The sequence below is a fragment of the Macaca nemestrina genome, chromosome 5 (genome assembly GCF_043159975.1).
Source record: "Macaca nemestrina isolate mMacNem1 chromosome 5, mMacNem.hap1, whole genome shotgun sequence".
Lineage (NCBI taxonomy): Eukaryota > Metazoa > Chordata > Mammalia > Primates > Cercopithecidae > Macaca > Macaca nemestrina.
In genome coordinates, this window is record NC_092129.1 from 47176137 (window position 1) to 47203992 (window position 27856).

Sequence of the window (27856 nt, forward strand, 5' to 3'; positions counted from 1 at the left end):
ATTCACCTAAGGAGTTGCTAACAGATCTTGCACGGTGGCTTGAACTCTAGCATATTCCTTCTGATCTTGACCATGAAGCAGTCCTCATCAGTCTCAACAGCCTCACATTACATGTGTGAGGCCCAGTCCCAAACCAACGATCTAAAGTCCTTAGGTGCAGCACCCTTCCTACTTACTCTTTCTGATTCCAGAACTCTGACCTCTTCTTCCTCAGCTGAGTAGGGCCACAGTTTTCTTTCTGGTTTCATTCTACCTCTTTGTGCTCTGCTCAGAAAATTTTCTCCAGGCACAGAGCTAGCATGAAGTGGGAGTCATCTCATGAGATTCTCTTCTGTTAGGGATTGAAGGCTTGCACTGTCAATGTCCAAAGTCCACTGTTTGGAAATCATTGCTTCACATATTTTGTCCAGTCTTTTAGCTTTATGTTTCGTATGGGTAAAAGTGAAAGTCATTACTGTTTGATAAGATTTTTAACAAACCATTGCAATGTTTATAAGAGACATCAAAATACAGTGAATACAATAAAGAGATAGAAAATGATAGATTAAAAAAAAGACTACCAAGCAAAGCTATTGAAGCCTTATTAATAAAATATACATTCCAGCAGCATAATGATAAGCAAAAGGATTACTTATATATTGCTAACGGGAAAAGTTTATAGGAAAATATAACAAAGATGAACTTGTATGAGCTTAAAAACATAGCCCCGCACAAAAAACAAAATATTTAAACACATAGAGAAATTCCATCAGAGTTGGACATTTTAGCCCACCTCTTCCCATAATTAATTGATAAAGTAGATGAATAATTAATTGATATGAACATATATTTGAAAAATATGATTTATAAACTTTATCTAATGAACAGATGCACAACTCTGCACCCAGAAATTGAAGGTACACATTCTTTAAAAACACACATGGAATATATATAAATGTTGAACACTTAATAATTAATAGTAAGTTTTATCAAACAATATAATCATTTATATTTATTAATATATATCAGAATGAAAACCCTCTTCTAGATTATTTTGACTCTAAGAAAAAATTATAATGTACATTAGAAACTAGAGCAAAACAATGATGACCATATTATATTAAAAAATGTAACCTGCAGCTATAAAAGTGTCCATAGAAAAATGTATAATGTTAAATACTAGCATGAAAAGAAAGGCTGAAAACCATGGGTAATCAACAACTCATAGTTTAGAAACAAAACAACCCCAAATGTAGGAGAAAGAAAATATTGACAAGAGAAAAAGAAAGTAAATAAAACAAAATAGATAGGACCAATCAACAAATACAAACCCCAAACATTGTCTACGAAGATGAACAAACCTCTGTTCATTCACATCAAAAGTGATTGATGAAAAGGGCACATTATATTTAAAATAGAGATTTTTTTAAACACAGAAGACTACATGAATAATTTTATCTTTGATAAATTTTAATACTTAGATAACACTTAGATAAACAATTTCTTGGAAAAATATTAATTTAACTTTAAAAAACTAAACTTGTATTTTTAAATCCACTTATCATTAACAAAAGAGAAAGAAAAAGTCCTGAAAAACACCACACAACAATGTTTTTCTTGGCAAATTATATGTAATCTTCAGGTAACATATAATACCTGTCTGAAAAAACTGTTACAGAGGATAAAAATAAGGCATAACTCCCTAATTTATATCAAGAAGTTAGGGTGGAGTGGACAAAGAGAATATGAAGTAAAACATTCTAAAGTTCTCATAGGGGTAGGAAGAAAAGTTATAGGAAAAAGATGGTGAAAGTTTTCTAACATTGTTATGATATTGGGATGGCAGAAAAATAAGGAAAAATGAGCATATTAAATGGTAAACTGAAATTTAGGGGGACATGTTTGGGTTATTTTTGATTGATAATGTGAGCAAAGAAAGGTCAGCCATTGATGAAATGTAAAATTACATCAGAAATTCTAAAACAAGGTAATTAAAAAATATTTAAAAAATACAAATACAAATTTGATCAACCCACAGCAATAATAAGCAATAAAGATATGAGAAAATAATACAAGTAATAAACCTGAAGAAAGAAGGAATACATTAAGAATAATCCAAATCTCATGTTGAAATGTAATCCCCAGTGTTGGAGATGGGGCCCGGTGGGAGGTGTTTGGGTCAAGAGAGTGGATTCTTCATGAATGGCTTGGTGCCATCCGCACAGTAATGAGTTCACCCAAGAGCCAGTTGTTGCTCTTGCTCCCTCTCTCACTCCCACTCTTGCCATGTGAATGTGTCTGCTCCTCCTTTGCCTTCTGTCATGAGTAAAAGCTCCCTGAGGCCCTTACCAGAAGCAGATGCTGGTGCCACACTTCTTGTACAGCCTGCAGACCTGAGAGCCAATTCAACCTTTTTTCTTTATAAATTACCCCATCTTGAGTATTCTTTTATAGCAATGCTAGAATGGCCTAACACAACCATGTATAAAACATGCATGTCATGTATAAAATGTAATTATAAACAAAAGGATTACTTATATACTGCTAACAAAAAATTCATAGGAAAATATAACAAAGCTGAACTTGTGTGTGTTTAAAAACACAGCCCCCAAATGCAAAAAACAAAATATTTAATTAAACACATAGAGAAATTTATAAATAGTGCATTCCATCAGAGTTTATCACATGAACAGACATTTCTCAAGAGAAGACATACAAGTGGACAAAAAACATAAAATCAACATCACTAATCATCAGAGAAGTGCAAATTAAAACCACAATGAGATATCATCTCACACTGGTCAGAATGGCTATTACTAAAAAGTCAAAAAATAATAGATACTGGTAAGGCTGTGTAGAAAAGGTAATACTCATACACTGCTGGTGGGAAAGCAAACCAGTTCAGCCACTGAGGAAAGCAGTTCAGAGATTTCTCAAAAAACTGTAACTATTAGGTTGGTGCAAAAGTAATTGAGGCTTTTGCTATGATTTGCAATGGTAAAACATGCAATTACTTTTGCACCAATTTATACTATTCAACCCAGCAATCCCATTACTGAGCGTATATCCAAAATAAAAGGAATTGTTCTACTAAAAAGACACATGCACTCACATTTTCATCACAGCACTATTCACAATAGCAAAGACATGGAATCAACCTACATGCCCATCAGAGGTGGACTGGGTAAAGAAAATGTGCTGTATCTACATCACAGAATACTACACAGCAATAAAAAAGAATAAAATCATATTCTTTGCAACAACATTGATGCAGCTGGAGACCAACATCCTAAGCAAATTAACTCAGGAACAGAAAACTAAATACCATATGTTCTTACTTACAAGTGGGTGTTAAACATTGGGTACTCATGGACAAAGAAGGCAACAATAGATTCTGGGGAATATTGGAGGTGGGAGAAGGAGGCAGACAAGGGTTGAAAAACTTCTGGGTACTCTAGTCACTTCCTGGGTGATGAGATCAATTGTACTCCAAACCTCAGCATCACACACTATCCATGTAGCAAACCGGCATATATATCCCCTGAATCTAAAATAAAGGTTGAAATTACAAAAACCAACAAACAAAAAACCAACACACAAAAAACAGGAATACCTGTCATCACACTAAAATTAAATGGACCATATTCAATTCTTCTGTTAGAGAGAGTATTTCAGGTTACATCTTACAAGAAGTCCGCAGAGTTAGGAAACACAGAATCAGCTTATTTTTAAGCAGTATATTAGTTGTATTGTTTTAAGCAGTATATTAGTAAGTTTTTTTTTTAACTTAAAAAAAAACCCTTCCAGCACATTTTCAAGTGATGCATGTCTGGATTAAAAGCGCTGGCTTTAATTTTGAATATGACCTGTTCAGAAGTTTAGAAACACAACAAAAGTAATGTATTTATTTTACCTTTTTCAGATTAACAATTAAAATTTGGATGTAAAATTTTAATGAGAAAACTTTTGTAAGAAAATCTAGGAGCAGAGAAAATTTTCTTAACCAACACTGAAAATTCAGAATTATATAACAATTTCAAAATTAAAAGCTTCTGCTAGGCACAGTGGCTCAGTGCCTGTAATGCGACTCTTTGAGAGACCAAAGCAGGTGCATCACTTGAGCCCTGAAGTTTCAGACCAGGTTGGGCAATATGGCAAAACCCTGTTTTTACAAAAAATTAGCTGGGCATGGTGGCACACACCTGTGGTCACAGCTACTCAGGAGGCTGAGATGGGGGGATCAGTTGAACCTGGGAGGTTGAGGCGGCAGTGAACCGAGATCATGCCACTGTACTCTTGCCTGGGTGACATAGCCAGATCCTGTCTCAAAAAAAAAATAAAATAAAATAAAAAATAAAAGCTTTTATATAACAAAACTGTTACAAATAAAATCAAGAGGTGATTATAATGATGGAGAATGTAATGTGGATGTTAAAGCATTAATGTATACTCATACAAAGAGCTATTAAAATTGACAAGAAAATGACAGCTCAATAGAATATCCAATAGCATAACCTAGGAGTGCATCATAAACCACAGAGGAGTTAACCTAAATAGGCAAGAAACACTTAAAAGAAATGCTTATTTGAAAAAACAAAACAAAACAAAAACCTAAAAAAAACCAAAAAAACAGAAAGAACACTTTGTACCCATCAGGCTAGTAAAATTTAACAATGAGCTACAACATCCCATTGTTGTCAAAATGAATCTAAAGATTACTTTCATACTTTCAATGTTAATATGATGTGTTACAACTTCTTGGAAAGCAATCTGGCAAGATACACTAAAATTAAAAATAAGTATATTCTTGACCTAGCCATCTCTCTTGTGGGACTCTCTCCTAATGAAATATAAGCACTAACATGTAGGAACAGATGTATAAAACTATTTATTGCAACCGTGTTTTAGTGGCAAGAAAACAAGCAAAATGTTAATATCCCCTAACAGGGGAGTGAATGAAGAAATTATAGAACACTTACTCTTGTAAACCCTTGTTTATAAAATATTATTCAACCATTAAAAATTATTGCTATACTAGTTTACTTGGAAGTATTTTCATGACCTACTATTGAGTAGAAAAAACGTTGCAGAAAATATGTATAACAATATGATCTCATTTTTGTAAAACAATGATGTTTTTAAAAAAATCTTTCTGCACATGTGTTTATACTATATATAGAGAGAAAAAGAAAGGTTAGTGTCTCAGCTCATGCTTCTAGTCCAAGAGTCTAGTATAGTGACAGCTTGATGTATTACAGATCAGAAGGGCATTACAGCAAAGCATTACAGATCAGTAGAGAAACGATGAATGTTTAAGAAATTGTTCTGAACTTACACACACAGACACACAGAGGAGAGAGAAATAGAGAGAGAGAGAGAAAGTTTGAGACCAACTTGTCACTGGAGTGATAGTTTTTGTTACATTGCTTCTTCTGAAAGCCTGGAGCTGGAGCAAAGAAGAAGGAAGCCTGAATGATGTCACCGCGTGTGTAAGTTTAGAATTTCTGATTTTTGTTATGGGATAGAGGTTATGAGCACATTTATTTATTGAGTTTTAGTATTCAGTAGCTACCTGAGTTCATGACAGGCACTGTTGGTCTTTTATCCAATATCTATTCTCCTCTTATTAACAGAATTTAAGTTTTGTTTGGGGCAACAGTGTACTAGGTTTAAAATATTCTAATCTTCATACTTTTTTGTAGCTGGAGTCACTTATTAACCTGTTCTAGTCAACTGGATGTAAACAGAACTCTACTGGAAAAGCTATCATTTTCCTGATTAAAAGAAATGAATTAAAAAAAAAAGAAATTGTTCTGGAATAATTAACTGCGGGAGGTGGAAAAATGAAACTAGATGTGTAGTGCACATCAAATAGACATAAAAATTCTGGAAAAAAAATCAAGACCAAAACTTTAAAACTAAAAGGTGTGGTTTTTTTGCATGAACATGGAAAAATTGTTATGCTATTAGGCAAAATATTTGCTTTTAAAAAACAATGACAAAAAGCACAATCCATAAAGGAAAATATTAATTAAAATGGCAGTTTTAATTAAAAACTATGCTTCACAGTGGGGGAAAGGTGCTCCAGATTTGGAGAAGGTATTTGAAACTTTATACATCCACATTTTTTTTTAAAAAAGCTACTAAACATTAATACAAAAATAATTCAACAGAATAATAGGTAAAGGATTTGTATTAGCTAAGGCAATGCTGCCAGCTTCTGTAATAAACAAATCTCCAAATTTGATAATTTAAAATACAGGAACATGAATAAAAATTAATGAAATAACTATTGCCATATATTAATAAAATGATTCATATGTATACTTATATTTTCCTCTCTAAATGTATTTGACAAAACCTATAGTTTTAGCCTTAGTGCGAGGTAGCAGTTCTTATTCTGTCAATGAAATATTTACATCATTAACTAAAGGACTTAAGTAACAACTAAGAAATGGTAAATTTGATATCTGAATCCCAGTTTATCTTGTTTCCATTTCTTATTATTAAACACTAAGTAATACTCTCTTAATTTCCTTATCTTTAACACACAAAGGATTAAATGAGAAAGTCACTGACCGATACATTGCAGTTTCTCAAAGTGGTTGATTGTCTTTGTTCTCAGTGGCCAATTTATAGCGATTGTTCTTGCCCAAGGTCTTGATAAAAATGTATAGTGATGGGCTCACTTCTATCTAATATTGTGCTGCTAAACAGGAATGACAAGTATGTATATTCAAAGACACCAATGTATTATCAAAAATTGTGCTGAAGCTATTTTGTGTGTGTGTCGAGTTCTCAAGTTAATTTTCCTTCCTGAATACTAATAAAAACGTAATATGTGTTTAGAAAGAATTATCATAACATACTAGATGAAAACACTTTCTCATGTGACTTTAAATGATGGCTGTAAACGCTCCTGTTTAATTGACTGAGAAGACCCATCCCCCATCTTGGTATTCTTCTAACACAAATTTAATCTTGCAAATAATACCCTGTTCTTTTACAAAACACATCTGTAAGTGAGAATAGTTAATAGGGACAAATTAAGATTTTTTAAAAACTATGATCAATAAAATATGACAGAGCAGTCAGAGTCTGATCATTATGAGAAATTTGAAGATTAATAGCGCTATTGTCTGTATAAAAGCCATTTTATTCCTGAAAATTACCATATCATAAAAGAGACCACCACTCACTACCTCCTTATAAATTCATAGTTCCATGTAAATAGGAATACAGTAAACTTTGCAAAATTTCAGACTAAGTGAATTTAAATTTTTTAATACAGGACTTCTCAGAGCCTTTATTTTGTTATTCTGATTTATGATCCTTCAAGAGAGGGGTTTACTGTACATGACTATGTGACTCCCCCATTTTATTCAGATTCTCTTACTAGATAAATGTTTCTAGGAATATTGAGGACTTCTGCCCCTGAAAGCTATGTATTTTAATGTCCTGTATTGCCTTCAATTTAGTATATATTTGTTTCTTTATTGAGTTTCTGCTGTGTACCTTGTACTATGTTGAAGGCTGGAGAGGTAGTGAAGTTCAAAGTCTGGTTGGAAAAGCAGATATGCAAACAAAGTGTTATAAGATAGGCTTAGTTCAAGGTTGGCTCTGGGTTAGGACAGTGGAAGATGAGAAGGAAGAACAAACTATTGTCTCTATAGTGGAGAGTAAAGTTCTTCAATTGCAGGTAGTCAGAGGAGAAGTAATATTCAGAACTGGTTCCACACCAGACTGAGAAGTAGCGAGTTTACTTTTAGTGTCTACAATGAGACTGAAACTCTACCTGAGACAACTTTGATTTCTTTTTCTTTTCTGCAACATCTCTCAAGTGCCTCCCACCTTAGGCTCAAATCCCTACCAGGAACTCATCTAGAACACTCTTCTTTGGAACTCATAAGTCTAACTCTTTGTTTTCAAACTCACTCCTTCAGGGCTGGACATCTCCTGAAACTCTATTCTTACTCATAGTTGAAGATCTCTTTCCTGAACCCATTAAAAGACGACTTCCTTTAGCTTCTCCAGCAATTTGTTTTCTTATCCTATCTCTCAAAGTCAGAATTTTTCTATCGCCTAAGAAAACTGTTACTATATCTGATATTCTGATTCTTACTAATGTGTTGATGGGGGTGTGTCAGTTTTAGACCTCAGAGAAACAGATGCCAAAACAGGATTAGAAGTGCAAGAGAGATATTGGGGGAAATGCTTACGAAGGGTTAAGGGAAGAGAATAGAAGAGGAGGGGAGTTGGGTCTGCAGCGCAGTTCTGATGCCTGTGGAGGAAAAGGACTGTGTAGGAAGATGTGCAGTCAGCAGCACAGCTCTAAGAAGACATCCTCTCATGACAAGTATTAGGTGGTGGTTGTTATTTTCAAAATTACTAGAACTCATGAATATGAGCATAAATGATATGCTTTCATCTATTGTATTTTTTTTTTTTTATAGATGTCGCATCTTTGGTTGGTAGGACCATGTTAGATTGGATCCTGATTCATTCTGATGCAATTATAGTCTTTGATAAATTCATTGCCATCTGATATCATAACAGATTCCAAACTCATTTCATACAATTCCTACTCCAGACCTCAGAATTATACATATCTAAGATATGTTTCTTTTAGTGGGAAATATGATTTAGGAACTGGAATCCATTCCTTAAGGATATTGTGGTTATTCCTGATCATTTCTAGGCCTTTTCCGTGGACAGAGCTATAAAATATACATTAATTTTGATACATTCAATGCAAATTCAGAACTGTGTTGTTTCTGCTTACCCTAAACTGTCTTACGATTACAGAATTTTTTCTTTTATCCAATGCCAAGTGTCCTGGTTTTCAAAGACAATGGTGACACTAAAATTTGAGTATTACATAACTGTTCATTTGATTTAGTACACTTGAGTCACAGAACACTCTAGAATAACATTAGTACCACTAATAACATAATTGCTGAAATAACTAAATATTTAGTAGCTCTTTTGTTCTCTGTATACCCCACTGAAACTATACAAATTTCTGTGTTTTAAAATCATAGGAAATAATTCTACTTAGTGTGGTTGTGCCACCAATTGGTACAAAATTGGTTCACTAAAAAATTTATTTTTAATATTTAGAAATTTTTAAAATTTTAAACTTTTTAAATAATTATGTTAAATAACATGTATGTTTCAAAAAACAAATCTACAAGTAGAAGATATACTCAAAGAACTGTAGCTCCCGTCCCTGTCCCTTCTACCTGAGTTCCCCTCTTCACGTATTGCTAACTAAAATAAGTAAGATTTATCCTTCGTTTGTTCTTTTAGTAATATAATATATTACAAAATATAATAAGATATTATATTACAAAATATACATATTTTATATTACCAAAAGAACAAAGGAAGGATAAACCTTACTTGGTTTACATGCATTTTCTTTTTGATAAATAATAGCATTCTAAACACATTTTATCTTGCTTTTTGGACTTAAATCTTGGAGACCATCCCGTAGTAGTATATATAGATATTCCCCATTCCTTTTTTACATCTCCATAATATTCTATTGTGGTTTATATTTTATTCAACCAGTCTCTTGATGACAATTTGAGGTGTTTTCAGTCTTTTGCTGTAACAATGGCCCAACCATCTAGATTGTTATACCTGTATAATTTTTCCCAGGGTAATAGGTGAGAAATTGTATTCAGTAGAGTTTTAATGTGCATGTCTCTTGTGAGAGAGTTCGTGTGTCTTTTTTATATAAGTAAGAACCATATCCCTTTCTTTTTGTGTGAGCTGTTCATTTTGCTAGCCTATTTTCCTATAGTATCAGTCTTCTCTGTTGCATAAATGAAGCAGGAAAGGGATTGAGAGATACGGACAAATAAAAAATAAATTGTAATTTGGCTGCTGATGATGAATGAATCCCAGAACAGCTTTCTTACTGTGGCTGTAGACATCTATTAGACCACAATTCAAACTTTCAACCACCACAAAAACACTGAATTGTTAGCATGGGTAATTCTCTGAGTCCTAGTGAGGCCTCCAATGCTTCACTTAAGTGATCTAAGACACAGAGTACCTAAGATTTTGTTCTTACACATATTCCTCTTATTATCTGCTGGCTAAAAGTAGTACTCTATAAGGAATTACTTCCCATCCTTTTTCAAATAATGGCAAAATAGACAATTAATAGTGTTTACATAGTACACCAAGATAAGCTACTAGTAGTTTGGGGATGTTTATATGAGACTTTCTGAAATTATCTTTACATTACTTAACTATCATAAAAACCCAAATTATTACAGATGATATTAAAAGTTGAATTTGTATATAACCTCAAAATTACATTTTTTGAATTGGTTAATGAGAAACTTAAGCTTGATTTTGTGAATACATCTTTTTAAAGTTAGTCTGAAATAGCCACATGAAATTCTTAATTTTCCACGAAGAGATACTTTGTTAACAAAATGAAGTGACGAAAATATTGCAATCTCATGTTTTAATCATTCCCAAATTTATAACTTTTGAAATTTTATTCATAAAACGAATGCTTCTCACTCTTCTTTCAATAGTAAATGTCATATGAAAATTTCCTAAGATCTGTGAAAACTTACGTTTGGAGCTACCCCCTGGTGCTGCTACTGCCAGTGCACCTGGCCAAGCTTCCTTAGACCAGCTCACCTCGGTCTATGGGCATTTTCCTCGGCCACGAACTCTTCCTGTGGCTCCCCTAGTGTAGAAACATGATGGGTAAAGTGGCATTCTCTGAGACGAGTTGCTCAAGAAGTTGTCCAGTTGGTGGATCATCAATTTGGCTTCCCCAGTCATTTCACTGAGGAGAGGTGGTGTTAGATGTGGCTCACCATGCTTGTCACCTGCAGCGGTAGCAAGACACACCATTAGACCTTGTGCCACCAGTTACTACCGAGGAGCTCCAAACATGCCTTCTTTGGTAAGAAATGACCATCCCTAGGGCTCCATCTACCTGACAACTGAAGGGTCAGTATCTCCTGGCACACAGGTGACCCACACAAATTGAGAAGAGCTGCTACCATGCAGTATGAATAAAACGCATTGGTTAGAAATAACCATTTCTAAATTCTTTCCTTACCACTCCTTAGTGGGTGATATAAGGGAAATAAAAGTTTCAAAGGGTTGTTTTTAAATGGAATGTTTGCTAAATTAAAAACAAATCGAGAAGCGACTCTGCTGAAGATTTTATCTTACTCGTTTGTGTGGAAATGAGAGTTTTAGGTAGAAAAAAATTATATATGTGTAAGAACTGTGTTTCCTGGCTTACTTCTCACATTGTCAGAAAACTGTACTTAAGTGACAGGCTATCCCAAGGCACCCTCAGATTCCAAAACTCACCATGGCTTTGCCTAACATTCAATTCAGTTAGACAAGTGTACAAGTTAGAGGAAGAACAAGAAACATCATTGATATGGGTTGGCTGTGTCCTCACCTAAATCTCATCTTGAATTCTAGCTCCATAATTCCCATGTGTTGTGGGAGGGACCCGGTGGGAGATAAATGAATCATGGGGGTGGTTTCCCCCATACTGTTCTCATGGTAGTGAATAAGACTCACAAGATCTGATGGTTTTATAAAGTTTTTGCTTGGCTCTCATTCTCTCTTGTCTGCTGCCATGCAAGACTTGTCTTTCGCCTTCCACCATGATTGTGAGACCTCCCCAGCCATGGGGAACTGTGAGTCCACTAAACTTTTTTTCTTTATAAATTACCCAGTCTCAGGCATGTCTTTATCGGCAGCATGAAAATGAACTAATATAATCATCTTACCAAACTTGACTTTCTCTGGCTTATAATAGATATGTTTGCCCATAATGTTATACTCTTTGAAGAAGATATTCTAAATCAACTGGCCTATAGACATCCAAATTCTGTGGTTAAGGACAGCATGACTTACATTTCTTATGTGTTCAGCAGATGTAAAGAATATTGTCAAGATCTCTCTCTCTCTCTCTCTTTATGTGTGTGTGTGTGTGTGTGTGTGTGTGTGATGAGGAGTCCAGTAACATGAGAGAATGATGGGAAGAGAGAAAAAGTAAAGACAGGGAAGAAGCACGGAGAGGGAAAGGATTGGATGACCAGGATAGAGGAATAAATAGAGATAGGTGGTTAAAGATAGAGATTGTTATAGCACAGAAGCACCCAAGTTATAAATTATTACCTACTTAATTCCACGAAAATTTAAGTGCCTACTGTATCAGGAGCTGGGATACAACAGTGGACAAAACCAGATAAAACTCCTACCATTCATAGTTTACATTCTGGCTGATTCTGTGCAGCTGCCAAGACTTAGTAAATAACTTTCTTAAAATACATTCAGTAAACATCTCTATTCATAGATAGTACATCTTGAGGGTTTGAAAAGGAACATTCAATCTTTTTTTTTTGTCTTTTTAAAATCTTATTTTCAATTGACAGATCATAATTGCATATATTTGTGGAGTACAATGTAATATTTTGATATAGGTGTATATTGTAGATAATAACATCTAGCTAATTAACAAATGCGTTACCTCACCTAGTTTATCATTTTTTGAGATGCAAACATGTAAAATCTACTCTCTTAGCAATTTTCAATATAATACATTATTATTAACTATATCCATTATGCTGTGCAATAGGCCTCGAAAACGTGTTCCTTTTATCTAACTGCAGCCGTCCCCTGTGACCAACATCTTCCCCTTCCCCCCTCCAGCACCACATCACTTCAGTCTCTGCCATTCTACTCCACTTCTCTGAGCTGAACATTTCTAGATTCTATATATAAATAAGATAAGGTAGTATTTGTCTTTCCGTATCTGGCTTATTTCACTTAGCATAATGTCAGCCAGGTTTATTCCTGTTGTTGGAAATGACAGAATTTCCTTTTTAAGGTTGAATAGTGTTACATTGTGCACATATAACACATTTATCCATTGATGGACATCTACACTGATTCCATACCTCAGCTACTGTGAAAAACACTTCAATAAACATGGGAGTGCTGATACCTCTTCAACATACTGATTTTAATTCCGTTGGATATATATCTAGGAGTAGGACTGCTGGATTATATGGCAGTTCTATTTTTAGTTTTCTGAGGAACTTCCATACTGTTTTCCATAATGGCTGTACTAATTTACATTCCCACCAACAATGTACTAGGGTTCCCTTCACTCCACATCCTCACCAACATTTATCTTTGTTTTTAACAACAGTCATTCAAACTGGTGTGTGGCAATACTCACTGTGGTTTTAACTTGCATTTATCTGATGATTAGTCAAAGATATATACAATTTTTATTTTCAATTTTGAGAAATGTAGCAGATAACCAAGTAGTATACAACTGTCTTAATTTCATGATATATAATGATTTTTTTTAAAATGCATAAAACAGCACAAGTGGTTTAAGGAAAAGTTATAAAAACAAAGCTGTACATTTTATTACCACTATCTATTTCCATTTCTCTATTTTCAATAGGAATTGTGTGAGGTCTGTGTTTTCAGGGAATTCATTTTCAGATTGTAAAATTCCTTCATAGACTATAAAATTATACACAAATGAGTGGTGACAAATTGTATTTTCTATTCCTCATATTTCAGAGAGTTTCTCTACCCTCTTCCTGAGGTCCTGACCCACATCAAGCCAGGTCAAACAAAGATGACCATCTTGTCACTCTTTAATAAGTGGCATAATAGACCTGGGGGTCTTGTTGACATAATGAAGTATCAGGGATGTTATGATGGGCAAACTGTGTCTTGAAGCTGTTTAATGCAGAAGATTCCAGGAAGAACCGGTTTCTGCCACTACTGGATACACATAGGACCTGAAGCATCTGTGACCATCCACTTCATCATCAAAAGAAAAACCACATGGAACAATTCAATTGTTAGCTAAAACCTAGAAGAAGCAGCACACCACTGGGAAGCAGAAAGAAAAGGGAGTAGGGCCAGGTACGGTGGTTCATGCCTATAATCCCAACACTTTGGAAGGCCGAGGCAGGTGGATCACGAGGCTGGGAGATCAAGACCATCCTGGCCAACATGGTGAAATCCTGTCTCTACTAAAAATACAAAACTTAGCTGGGTATGGTGGCACGTGCCTGTAGTCCCAACTACTCAGGAGGCTTAGGCACAATAATTGCTTGAACCCAGGAGGCGAAGGTTGCAGTGAGTCAAGATTGCACCACTGCACTCCAGCCTGGCAACAGAGCGAGACTCCATCTTAAATTAAAAAAAAAAAAAAAAGAAAAGAAAAGAAAAGGGAGTGGAGTCAGAAAAAGATGAGGAGGACACTGTGATGCCTACACAAATGTACTGATTTGCCCCATGCTCTAAACTACAAAAATAAGATTTCTTTCCTGTCCTGGAAGCCATTAAGCACATGCGTGAGGGGCTTCACAAAGATTTATTATTAACTATTATTATTATTATTATTGCTGCTGCTGTTGTTGTCGATATGGTGACAGACTATAAACATGCCTGTCTTTCACACACCTCCAATGCTATTAATGCCTGCCATTAGGATTGAGAGCTACTGATTTCATGTTTCATTATAAAATCACAGTGGGGCCAGCATGGATATCGTATGCAAGTCCACTTTCCCATGCTCATGGCAAGCAGGAGGCAGCAAACCTGTGCCTGTCCAAGGACCATATCCTGGTCTTTTTCTTTCTCCATGGATTCCCAGCAGGTCCCTCGGCTTCCCACTTTCCGATTAGAATAAAACTGTAAGCTGCTGTCTGTTTTAAAATAAGAACTACTCAAGGGCAGTGAACAAAACCACTGAGTAAGTGCTATATCCAGAAGTTTTACTACTCTCATTTAATCCTACCCACAAAACTGCATGTTGTTGTTGTTATTATTGAGACAGGGTCTCTCTCGGTCTCCTAGACTGCAGCAATCACGGCCCACTGCAATCTCCGCCTCCCAGGCTCAGGCAAGCCTCCCACCTCAGCCTCCCAAGTAGCTGGGACTATAGGCACGAGCCACCACTCCTGGGTAACTTTTTGTATTTTTAGTAGAGACAGGGTTTCGCCATATTACCCAGGCTGTTCTCAAACTCCAGGATTCTGGCAATCTGCCCCCTAGGCCTCCCAAAGTGCTGGGATTATAGGCATGAGCCACTGTGCCCAGCTCGTTATTTTTAAATTATCATTAGTTTACAGATGTGCAAACAGAGGCTTGGGAAAGTTAAGTAGATTGTACCATATCACATTTGCTAACAAGTAGTAAAAACAGAATCCAGATCTAAATCTATCTAATGTCAGACTATATATTTTGCACTGTATATCATTTCTAGAGCCTGCTGTTATTTCTGTTGGGTGTGGTAGCAAGGCATATGGATTAAAATGCTCCCTTATGAGTCAGACAAGATTTAGGTTTAAAAGCTAGTTTCATCACTTTCCATTAGCATGATTTTAGCCTACTCATCTGTACAATGGGGATAAGAGCAATATCTACTCGTGGAGTAACTCTGAGGATTAAATAATGTCCCTAAAAACATGGCTCAGTGTGTTATGTAGTAAGCACGATAGCTGAATGAGTCTACTTGGAACAGCATATAACAGCATTTAACTTTCACTGCCAACAGCACTCATTCTGACTTATTTTAAAAAAGCTCTTTTTTGCTCCTCTCTCTGTTTATAATGTCATAATTTCCCTTGGATGACTCTTTCTCTTCTGGAAAAGATAATTTCCTCATGAATAATAGTCCTGCAAGAACTTGGTGTCTTTCTAATTTTAGCTATAGGGAAAGGGCATATTTATAGACAGTGATGATAACTCTCCATCTTAATTTTCCATGGTGAAATCGTACAATCCTTTTCTTCAGCCAGACCACCAAAAACATAAAGGCTGTTAGCTATAGGTGTTAATCAAATATGTGTCAGACATCTTTAAAATGTCTATTTCTCTAAAAAACATGGCTCCATCCTGAAAGCAAGGCATGGAAAGAACTCAATTTTTAAATTAGGAACATGCTTTGGGTGATACCTTTAATTGGCCAAATTCTTCTTTTCTAAATAATTTGGTAATCTTGAATGGATTTGTATGTAATTTCACCTAATCCAGAGATTTTCAATTAGAAATTTCAAAGTTCAGCCCCAAAAATGCCTTGTGGGGGAACTGATACCCAGACATCATTATTCCCAGTGATACGTGGAGATCTGGGGAAGGGAGAAGGTGGCTGCTGATGTTCAGATGATGGGAGGCAAATAGGTCAAAAGGCTGCCTGCAATTCTTTTACTCTAAAGAGCCGGGACATCTCATTTAAGAAGCTTCTGAGACTTGTATGTTATATTCTAAAGAGCATGTCCTTCCTCCCCCCTGTAAGTGGCAGATCTAAGTCCATAATGTGTATGCTGAACAGATGTTTTATTTGTGTCCCACGTGTTCCTGGTAGGCTGCTGGGTGAGCCAGAGGCGAGGAAGAAAGATAAGTGAAAGGCATAAACTCTGCCTTTGGAATTTATACTCCCGTTGAATTGAATTAGAATGACCTATCCTTATGCTGAGCTTGTAAGAATTATCCCTCAAGAACAAAAAGTTGGTAGCACTTACTATAAAGTCAAATGCATTTAGACTCTTGGATGATGATGTGTGGCCATGAGAAATGAATGGGAAATTCTCATATGGATTTGAAGTCAGTTACCCGGACTTTTAGTGCCAGTTTGTCTCTAATTTTGTAGGTCTTATATTCAATCACTATTAAATCTAACTTTTAATTTCTTTGTTGATAAAGCCTAGATTAAATCACCTTTAAGTCTCTTTCAGAAATATGTTTCTACAATTTTAAGCGGAGGTTATAAGAATCAAGGCAACAAAACTGTCTTCAGGAACCACTAAGTGCTCTGCACTATGTCCGCTGGTGTGGAGGAGTGAATGAGGAGTGAGTCATGGATCCTAAGGACAAGGGATTATTTTCTATGGAGGAAACTAGATATGCATCCAGCATGGATATGTGACTATGCAACAAATGAGTTAATGCTCAAACAGGTCCAAGAAAGGTAAGATAAACGTGCCTGGGTATATTTATTAATTTTACTCTCTAAGGCACTGGAAAAAAGGCAAAAGACCTGCCAGACCAGACTGACAACTTCTTCTCCCTGATCTGAACCCCTATTTGTTATTATTTTAATCTGTATATAGGTATCTCACATACACACACATTGTGTTGTGTGTAATGCGCTTAGTTTGTTACATTAATTTACATTCTAGATGCACTAGGAGAACTAATGCATTCATCAAGGTTCTTCAGTTTCAAGCAATGTAAACAGACTCTAGATAATGTAAGTGAAAAGGGAGTTTGCTGCGAGTTGCTGAGTGAGATCACAGAGTGAAGGGAAAGCACTAGAACCAGCATAAGAAAGTTCAGGAAGCAGCTAGCTCCAAGGGTTTCAGTGGCAACAGAACTCTGTTGCTTTTATCAGTCAGTGAGCCATCAGAAGTAGAAGACATTCATTCCAACCATCTTTTCTAACTTTGGGCTCAAGATTCAAAATCCTGGGAGAGAAAATATCTGATTCGCTTAGCTTTGGCTTTATGCTTACCTTTAAACCAGTTGAGGGAAGATTCCCTCTAAGACTGCACACAACCGGAGGCAGTAGGAAACTGGGAGATGTAAATTAGATGCTCAAAAGGAAAGACAGCATGGATGCTGAATAGTCAACACTAAAAACACCCATTATAGCTAGCTATTGTCAAAAAGCCTGAATTTCTCTTAAAGAGCAATTAATTATCATTGAAATCTTCTTAAAGGCTGGGTTTGGGTTAATTTCTAATTTATTTTTAAAATTAATATTTTAAAAATATATCTGTGATTTTTAAAAGATTATTTTGGGGGATAAAATAGATGTTCTAGGAATATATAGCATGTTTATCTTTGGCTATAAGTAACCTCTGACACATCCTTTGAAACTCCAGGAAACAATTATAGCTGTCTAGAGGAAGGCAAAGTTGGAAAGAGCTGTTGATAGTGTCAGGGAGACCAGATTTGTATCTTCATTACGTACTATATGCACAATTTTAGACAAACCCTTTGACTTCTCAGTATCTCAAATTCCTAAAGCATAAAGTGGAAATAATCTGTGACGAGTGCACAGTGAGTGGAAAACAACTTAGAACAGTGCCTGGAACACAGAGAATGTTAATTGTGGTGTTGCTGTGATTGAATAGATATGCTATGCAGGTCACAGGACATCTGTAAAATAGAATGTTTTACTTTCTAAGGGACTCAAAAAGACTTCTGAGACCAGATGAATAACTTACCTGTTTTAAAATGCTCCATAAAAATCAGGTATTATCATTATTTCCTATTCTTCTTAGGTTGATTTTGCCACTTGAGCCAGGAAATTGTCTCATGATTCCTAATTATTTCTGCTAAAAATAAAACTTTCATAATGATAGTACCTTTGCCTGTAAATTTATATTTCCTTCCCCCTTTTTTATATGTATTCAATTCCTGTCTTCAATTAATGCCCATCTCATTCCCCTTCTTCTCCATGATGCTTTTCTCAGCCCTAAATAAGGGTTTCTCTTTTCTCAGAATTCCTGCATTATCTTTGCACAGGTCACTCATTTTGTCACCTACTTATCCATAATTTTGAAATGTTATTGTTACTTGTTGCTTTATGCATCTGGTACTTGGCTGTAAAATTCAACCAATATTTGGTACCTAACATGTGCCCGGCCCAGTGCCAGATCCTTCAGAGATTTCAAGGATGAGTAACATGGGTCCAGACCTCAAGACATTTGTAGTCAGGTAGGAAAATGAAGATGAGCACTGTAGAAAGAAGAGAAGGCTTTTGAATGTCTGAATCAGTTTGGGTTGCTCTGACAAAGTGCAATAGACGGTGGCTTATAAAAAACAGAATTCGTTTCTCAGAGTTCTGGAGACTGGAATCCAAAATGAGGGTGCCTGCACGGTTGGGTTCTGGTGAGGATCCTCTTCCAAGCTGCAGATGGCTGTCTTCTGGTTGTATCCTCACATGGCAGAAAGAGGGTGACAGAGCTCTCTGGGTTCTGTTTTATAAGGGCACTAATCTCATTCACCAGCTCTGCACGCTTATGAACTAATTATCTCCCAAAGGCCCAACCTCATAATACCATCACGTTGAGGGTTAAGATTTCAACTTATGAATTTGGGGACAGGACACAAACATTCATTCATCCAGTGGAGAAATTAGGATTTAAGAATTATTTTCCTCATCAAGAATTAATGGTGAAGGCTAGGTAAGGACCAGGTAGCAGGAAGGACTTTCCAGTCAGAAGGAAGAAAGCACACGAGAATCACATCATTCATCTCTTTCTAGCCTTCTACAGAACGTGGCCTGTGCTAAGTACATTGGTGGAACTTTAGTAACTAGCAGTTACATTTCACAGAAAAAAAGAAAGAAATTGAGAAAGAACTATGCTTAAGGAGTCTGAAAACTCAATATTGTTCTGAGCCTTTTTTTTTGGGAAAGCAAATCAAGCTTGAATTTGTCTCCAACTGTTTTAGCCAGAGTGTTCATGGAACAGAGATGAGAGTGACCATGGAGATGGTCATTACTTATAATTTATGTCCTGCTTCAGAAACCTGGGGGCCTCCCTGAGCTAGTCGTGTAACTTACCAATATGCTATCAACAGCTCTGATGAAAGGCTGTGTTAGTCTCTTCTCATGCTGTTAATGAAGACATACCTGAGACTGGTAATTTATAAAGGCAAGAGGTTTAATGGATTCACTCACAGTTCCACATGACTGGGGAGGCCTCAGAATCATGGCAGAAGATGAAGGAAGGGTAAAGGGATATCTCACATGGTGGCAGGCAAGACAGCACATGCAGAGAAACTCCCCTTTATAGAACCATCAGATCTGATGAGACTTATTCACTATCAAGAGAACAGAATGGGACCCCCCACCCACCATGATTCAACTACCTGCCATGCGGTCTCTCCCACGACACGTGGGAATTATGGGAGCTACAATTCAAGATGACATGTGGGTGGGGATCCAGCCAAAGCGTATCAGAGGTTGTATCTTCAGTAGCTCTGGAGTAATTCACAACTTTGATTTCTCTCAGGAACTTCAGAGGTAAGGGGAATCAGAGCTGAGATTTCTTTAACTCAGCAGTGAACACAAGAGACTCAATCCCAGAGAAACAACCACGTCAACAGGGGGCTGTGGATTTCATGTCTTTGAATTTGGGTAGAATTATGCTTGGATGATTATCTTTACCCACGTCATCATTCTTGTTTTTAAAAACAAGTACATTATTCTACTTCCTCTCCTGATTTACAAATTTAGCTCAATGACAATTTATGCTTTCTTCTTCCAATTTTTGTTGCTGTTGCTTACATTTCAAGCCAAAGCACTAAAAACTTGTTCTGAGCTTACCTTAAGTTTACTTATTTTCGACATAGAAGCTCACTGCCCCAAAGGAGTCTTTACATATTTTTTCCTCTACACATACACAAAGTGTTTTCCACAAGGATCTTTTCAAGTTGTTCTGGTTTCCATTGTGACTACTACATTGTACTGTCCACCCAAGAGTTCCTTGTTTTTCATGCATAATAATATTTAAAACCACATATTTCAGCCAATATTTCTGGTAGAAACTCCTACCTCAACAGGAGGAAATTAGGTATTCTTTTTGATTTATTAATTGACCATTAGGCATAGGCATTTACATGCATGCAGAGAAACAAGGGCTGCAATGAAGTCCAAGTGTTCAAAGAATAAAGTTTCCTGTAAACAAAACGAAGTGAAATAAAATGCTATTCCAAGAGAAACCCTATTCAGGGAGATTCCAGAGGGCATATCTTTTCAGCCTCAGGCAGAGAAACAGTACAAACATTTCTAGAGAAATTCTGGGCACTTATCAAAATATTCCCCTCACTAAAGCAAGAGGGCATTTCAAGGAAAAATTGAGTAATGATTTGGCAATGGCATGTGTACTGCAGGGCTTCCAATTTAATATTCAGGTTTCTCAACAGTCCAAATATCAAGTATTCCTGACTCAAATTTCTATATACCTCTAAGGTATGTAAGTGATATTTTTCTTTGACCAGCATTCACTCAAGACACAATAAGGAAAGCTCTTTCTAGTCATTTTTTTCACATCCTCTTAAAAATTCTTTGGATTCTGTCCTGACATTGGCATGTTGCACAATAATAAAGTGCTACTCTCTTCTGCTCTTTTTAAAGATGAACAAAAAAGGGGTCATGTTTCAGTTGCCATTCTGTTACTTTTCTGATTCATACTTTTGGAATGTAGTCATAGATTATGGGTCATTTAAAATCGATAGGCAGGGCTGATTTCCCAGCTGCTGACACGGGCCTTATCCTGAAAATTACCTTTACTACTATTGTAAATTTCTAAAATTCTACCCCTGGGTATGTATTAATGTGTTCCCTACATGTTAAACTACAAATATCCAGGAAAGAAGGTAACTATAATAGCTCTAGTTCTAATGTTTATTTACAACTTTCTCAACTTTTTAGTTGGCAGCCCATTTTGATGAGGGTTAGAGAGAGAACAGAAAGCCCATAAGGGAGCCTGTACCTGAGGGAACAGAAAGCCCATGAGATGCCGTAAACGAAAGGAGAGAAAAAAAGGAGGGTACTTTCAAGGGAGGTTAAGCATGAAGGGTCACATGTTTAAGAGCCAACTTAATGTCACTTTCACCCTAAAGTCTTCCCTGTGTGCTCCAGTAGAAAGCAAGAATGTTTCCTCGTTCCTATTAACCGTGGTAGGATTCAGCACTAATATCAGGATATCCTCACATACTACCTTGCATTGTGGTAGTTTTTACAAATGCTTAATCTCCTGTTTTGTGTAAAAATATATTTTATAAACTTCTCTAATTTTTTCCCCTACTTACTCTTAAGCTGGTTTGCCTAAACCTGAAGCAAGTTATTTTATACGGCAGCTAAATCTGGAGTGAAAGGTGAGAGAGGAAAACAAGGACTGACTAGGACTGACTTCCTTCCTGGGACAAATGATGCTCTCCTGAACTATGACCTCAGAGCACCTTTAGACACACAGAGCCTGCCTTTGGTTACAGGAAAAACATGCTCTAAAAAAAGATAGCAGTATAGCTTAAGCAAATATTCTATGTGGATAGAGTATGTGTTATTTGAATAATAACAGAGCTATTTATATTTGCATAGGTGAGGTCTTTATCCTTACTGCAATATAGCAACATTGTGATAATGTTATGATGTCAGGCTTTTGGTTAATTTCACACACACACACACACACACACACACACACACACACACACACACACACACTCTTTTTCTTTCTCAAATATAAATGTCATCTAAAGCTAATAGAAGTTAAATGATTTCCCTAAAGAACAGAAAGTCCCCTGTGAGAGGCCAAGGTGAGTGGATCACGAGGTCAGGCGTTCAAGACCAGTCTGGCCAACGTAGTGAAACCTCGTCTCTACTGAAAATACAAAAAATTAGCCAGGTGTGGTGGTGGGCACCTGTAATCCCAGCTACTCAGGAGGCTGAGGCAGGAGAATCTCTTGAACCCAGAAGGCGGATGTTGCCGTGAGCCAAGATCATGCCCTGCACTTCAGCTTGGGTGACAGTAAGACTCAGTCTCAAAAACAAAACAACAACAACAACAACAACAAAAGAACAGAAAGTCTCAGTGGGTGCTGAGAATACTGTATCAAGAAAGGAAGAGTTCGGTCACTACACTTTAGTATCATAAATGCCTTACTGATCCTCTTCTAGAAAAGAATGCCTACACTTTGTTCCCAATCTCATTTTGGATTATTATCCTTCTGTTCATTCAGATACAAACCCCAGAACCACTTAATAGCCTCCTTTATCCCCAGAATCCAAATACCCTCAATTCTACTTTGGTAATGTTAAAAACATTCATTTTCACTGAAAATACCTTACTTTCAGTTTTCTATTCTACACACAAATATTTTAAACATCCAACCATTTCTACAATGTCAGAATTATTTCTCCTTTCAGTTTTGTCAGTTTTGGGAGGTTTTCTATTAGGTGCATATACATTTACAACTGCTGTATCTTCTTGTTGTATTGACCCTTTTAATTTTATGATATGTTTGATGTCTCCTGTAGAAATATTCCTTTGCTGGATGCCCTCTCTCACCACTCCTATTCAAAATAGTGTTGGAAGTTCTGGCTAGCGCAATCAGGAAAGAGAAAGAAATAAAGGGTATTCAATTAGGAAAAGAGGAACTCAAATTGTCTCTGTTTGCAGATGATGATTGTATATTTAGAAAACCCCATCGTCTCAGCCCAAAATCTCCTTAAGCTGATAAGCAATTTCAGAAAAGTCTCAGGATACAAAATCAATGTGCAAAAATCAGAAGCATTCCTATACACCAATAATAGAGAGTCAAATCATGAGTGAACTCCCATTCACAATTACTACAAAGAGAATAAAACACCTAGGAATCCAACTTACAAGGGATGTAAAGGACCTCTTCGAGGAGAACTACAAACCACTGCTCAACAAAATAAAAGAGGACACAAACAAATGGAAGGACATTCTATGCTCATGGATAGGAAGAATCAATATCATGAAAATGGCCACAGTGCCCAAGGTAACTTATACATTCAAGGCCTCCCCATCAAGCTACCATGGACTTTCTTCACAGAATTGGAAAAAACGACTTTAAAGTTCATATGGAACCAAAAAAGAGCGTGCATAACCAATACAATTCTAAGCAAAAAGAACAAAGCTAGAGGCATCATGCTACCTGACTTCAAACTATACTACAAGTCTACAGTACCAACCAAATCTGTTTTGGTACTGATACCAAAACAGATATATACACCAATGGAACAGAATATTGGCATCAGAAATAACACCACACATCTACAACCATCTGATCTTTGACCATCCTGACAAAAACAAGCAATGGGGAAAGGATTCCCTATTTAATAAATGGTGCTGGGAAAACTGGCTAGCCATATGGAGAAAGCTGAAACTGGATCCCTTCCTTACACCATATACAAAAATTAACTCAAAATGGATTAAAGACTTAAATGTAAGACCTAACACCATAAAAATCCTAGAAGAAAACCTAGGCAATACCATTCAGGACACAGGCATTGGCAAAGACTTCATGACTAAAACACCAAAAGCAATGGCAACAAAAACCCAAATACACAAATGGGATCTAACTTAACTAAAGAGCTTCTGCACAGCCAAAGAAACCACCATCAGAGTGAACAGGCAACCTACAGAATGGGAGAAGATCTTTGTAATCTACCCATCTGACAAAGGGCTAATATCCAGAATCTACAAAGAACTTAAATTTACAAGTAAAAAACTAACAATTCCATCAACAAGTGGGCAAAAGATATGAACAGACACTTCTCAAGAGAAGACATTTATGCAGCCAACAGTCATATGAAAGAATGCTCATCATCACTCATCATCAGAGAAATGCAAGTCAAAACCACAATGAGATAGCATTTCATGCCAGTTAGAATGGCAATCATTAAAAAGTCAGGAAACAACAGATGGCTGGCGAGGATGTGGAGAAATAGGAACGCTTTTACGATGTTGGTGGGTGTGTAAATTAGTTCAACCATTGTGGAAGACAATGTGGCGATTTCTCAAGGATCTAGAACTAGAAATACCATTTGATCCAGCAATCTCATTACTGGAATATACCCAAAGGATTAGAAATCATGCTACTATAAAGACACATGCACACGTATGTTTATTGTGGCACTATTCACAATAGCAAAGACTTGGAACTAACCCAAATGTCCATCAATGATAGACTGGATTAAGAAAATATGGCACATATACACCATGGAATACTATGTAGCCATAAAAAAGGGTGAGTTGATGTGTTTATGTCCTTTGCAGGGGCATGGATGAAACTGGAAACCATCATTCTAAGCAAACTGTCACAAGGTCAGAAAACCAAACACCACTTGTTCTCACTTATAGGTGGGAGTTGAACAATGAGAACACATGGACACAGGTCAGGGAACATCACACACCAGGGCCTGTCGGGGGTGGGGGGTTGGGGGAGGGATAGCATTAGGAGAAATACCTAATGTAAATGACAAGTTGATGGGCACAGCAAACCAACATGGCACATGTATACCTATGTAACAAACCTGCACGTTGTGCACATGTACCCTAGAACTTAAAGTATAATAAAAAAAGAGAAATATTCCTTTGCTAAAAATTCGGTCATATGTTAACATAACAACTCTAGCTTTCTTACGCTTACTTCTAAATTTACACTGTTTTCTATCCTTTTTCTTTCAACTTGTTAGTGTTTCTGTATTTCATTTGTGTCTCTTTTAGACAGCAGTAGAGTTCTGCTTTTAAATCCAGTTTGGCATTTTTTTGACTTTTATTTTGTGTGTTTAGTCAATTCACATTTAATAAAATTATTTATAGTGTGGGTTTCAAGTCTGTCATTTTGCTGTGTTTTTAAATTTGTTTCATTTCTGTTTTGTTCTTCTTCCCTTTCTTTTGTGCTTTCTTTTGTGCTAACCAAATATTCTGCATTATACCATTACAAATCTTGTATTGACATTCTAACATGTTTTTTTGTTTCACTAGTGGTTGCTCTGGGTATTAAACATGCAACTTTAACTTACCAAAATCTACATAATTACTATTTAACTGCTTCCAGTTCAATATGGAAAATTTTCAGCAGTCTAGTTCTGTTTCTCCCTCCTTTCTTTGGAATGTTTTCATCTATATACAATATAATCCCAAGAGTATAGTAGTATAAATTTCACTTTAAATATGCATATATTTTGTAAGAAGTCAATAAAAAAAGTATGTGTCTGTACATGTAAAATAACTCATATATCACACATATCCTTTCTGTTGTTCTTATTTCCTGTATGTCTGAATTACCATATGATGCAGTTTTCCTTAGTTGGAAGAACTTTCTATAGCATTTTACATAGTGCAATTCTACACTATTTAATAGCAATTATTTTAATCAAAAATAATTTTAGCTTTAGCTAAGTATTTTAGCTTTAGTTTAGAATAATTTCTCTGACTATAGGTATCTTGAATTATAGGCTTTTTTCTTTCAGCATTTTAAATATATCATTCCAATATCTTCTATCCTGATGCTAATCATATTGTTATTTGTCATATGTCATATATGCCATATGTAATATGTCATTTTCTTTTGCTGCTTTCTAATTTTCTGATTATTTCTGGTTTTCATTAGTTTGAATTTGATGTGCCTGAGTATGATTTTCTCTGTTTTCCTTCTACCTGAGTTTCACAAAGATTCTTGCATTTGTAAGTTTATGTTTGTCAACAAATTTAGAAACTTCTATTCAATTATTTATTTAAATTTTTTTTCTCTCATTTATTTCAGTCCTCTCCTTCTTGGACTCTAAGTACATGTGTGCCGTACCAGTTGATATTGTTGCAAAACATTTTTATTTTCTTCTATATTTGCTTCCTTTCTATGTATCAGAGGGAATAATTTTTATAGAAAATTATTGGCAATTTGCAAGCACACTAATTATTTATATGCCACTTAAAATCTGCAGTTGAATTTATCATCAGGTTTTTCTTTTAGTTATAATTTCTAGATATAGAATTTTCAGTTTTTTATTTTCATTTTTTGATATCACTATATATTTACTCATTAATATGATGTTTATTGTTTAATTATTTGAACAAGGTTTAATTTTTTGAAAATATTTGTAGTACTATGTTGAATTTTATAACTGTTATATTTAACTCCCAGTCCCACTTCAAATGAATTTCTCTTGACAGCTTTAATCTTTTTGTAAATTTTTTTGTATGACTTACAAACTTTAGTTGAATATTAGACACTGTAACCACGCTGCAATGTGTTTTCCTCTTCTGAGAATTGTTGAATTTTTGCTAATAGTCTCTAACTTGCCTGAACTCAAACTGTGACACCTATCTCCATGTAGTACATGGCACATATATCTCTGCTCAGTGTTTTGGGTTTTAGTAGCTGGGATTTTATTTCAACTGGCATCTTGGAAGTCTCCATAGCTCACGCGAAAAAAAAATCAATATGACAAAAGGTGTGTGTGTGTGTGTGTGCTCGCACATGTACATGCACATATATCTTTATTTTGCTGGATGAAAATGGACAATTTTAGAACCATCATACACTGAGAGTTCCTCCACCACACTGACAGGCCAAAGGATTATTTCTGGAAAAGATGCCACGTTGTTACATTTCCTCATTCAGTCTTGCCTCCCCTTCTAAAACACGATGAAATGGAAGCTCAGGAGCTTCAGATATCACCCAGCCTATCCATTCTATTTGATTTAAGCAGTAGGTTATTGATTTTGACTTTGGAAGTTTATATTTACTTTCAAGAACTCTGTGTCCTGCCAACTCTGCCTGAGATTTTCTCTTTGTCTTCTCTCTTATAGTCATCAGGATTTTACCATACTTGGGGGTCCTTTTAAAATTATAGCTTAACACTTCAACGTTGTATTTCGTGCTGTCATCAAAGATAGATGACTTAAAAAAAAAAAACCCAGAAATCTGAAAACAATTTAAATTACATGGAAGAGGTTCAAATAATGACCAACATTCGCCCAACATTTTGCAATTTTTAAGGCATTGCCCATCTATTATCTAATGTGATCCACACAATAAGTAGAATAGGTGTCACTATAATTGTAATTTTACCAAAATTAAGCTAAATGTTCAAAGTCTCTTAGCAGTTATAACGTTTCTTTACAGGATGCGTAAAACAATTCTGCTTTTATGTCCCCAGGGCCCATGTCATACTCCACTCAGCTTAGATTCTTTGGAAATATGGCAAGGGTCCATACTCACTTTGACTTCAAAACCAATGTTTCTTTCATTTATGCTATGCTTCCACAGCTGTACTACTGTAGGACTAATAGGGATT

At 35.9% G+C, this 27856-nt stretch overlaps 1 long non-coding RNA gene across 1 annotated transcript in view; it reads right to left on the bottom strand.

Moving 5' to 3' along the window:
* Window positions 1-1022: 1022 nt before the first annotated feature.
* The window catches only part of LOC105465746 (uncharacterized), a 44135-nt gene continuing 17301 nt past the window's right edge, over window positions 1023-27856 (bottom strand). Inside the window, exons 5-6 of the long non-coding RNA XR_977771.3 lie at window positions 10645-10838; window positions 1023-4299 (exon numbers count right to left, since the gene is read on the bottom strand). This is a non-coding gene — a long non-coding RNA (uncharacterized lncRNA). The remainder of the gene's footprint in view (window positions 4300-10644; window positions 10839-27856) is intronic.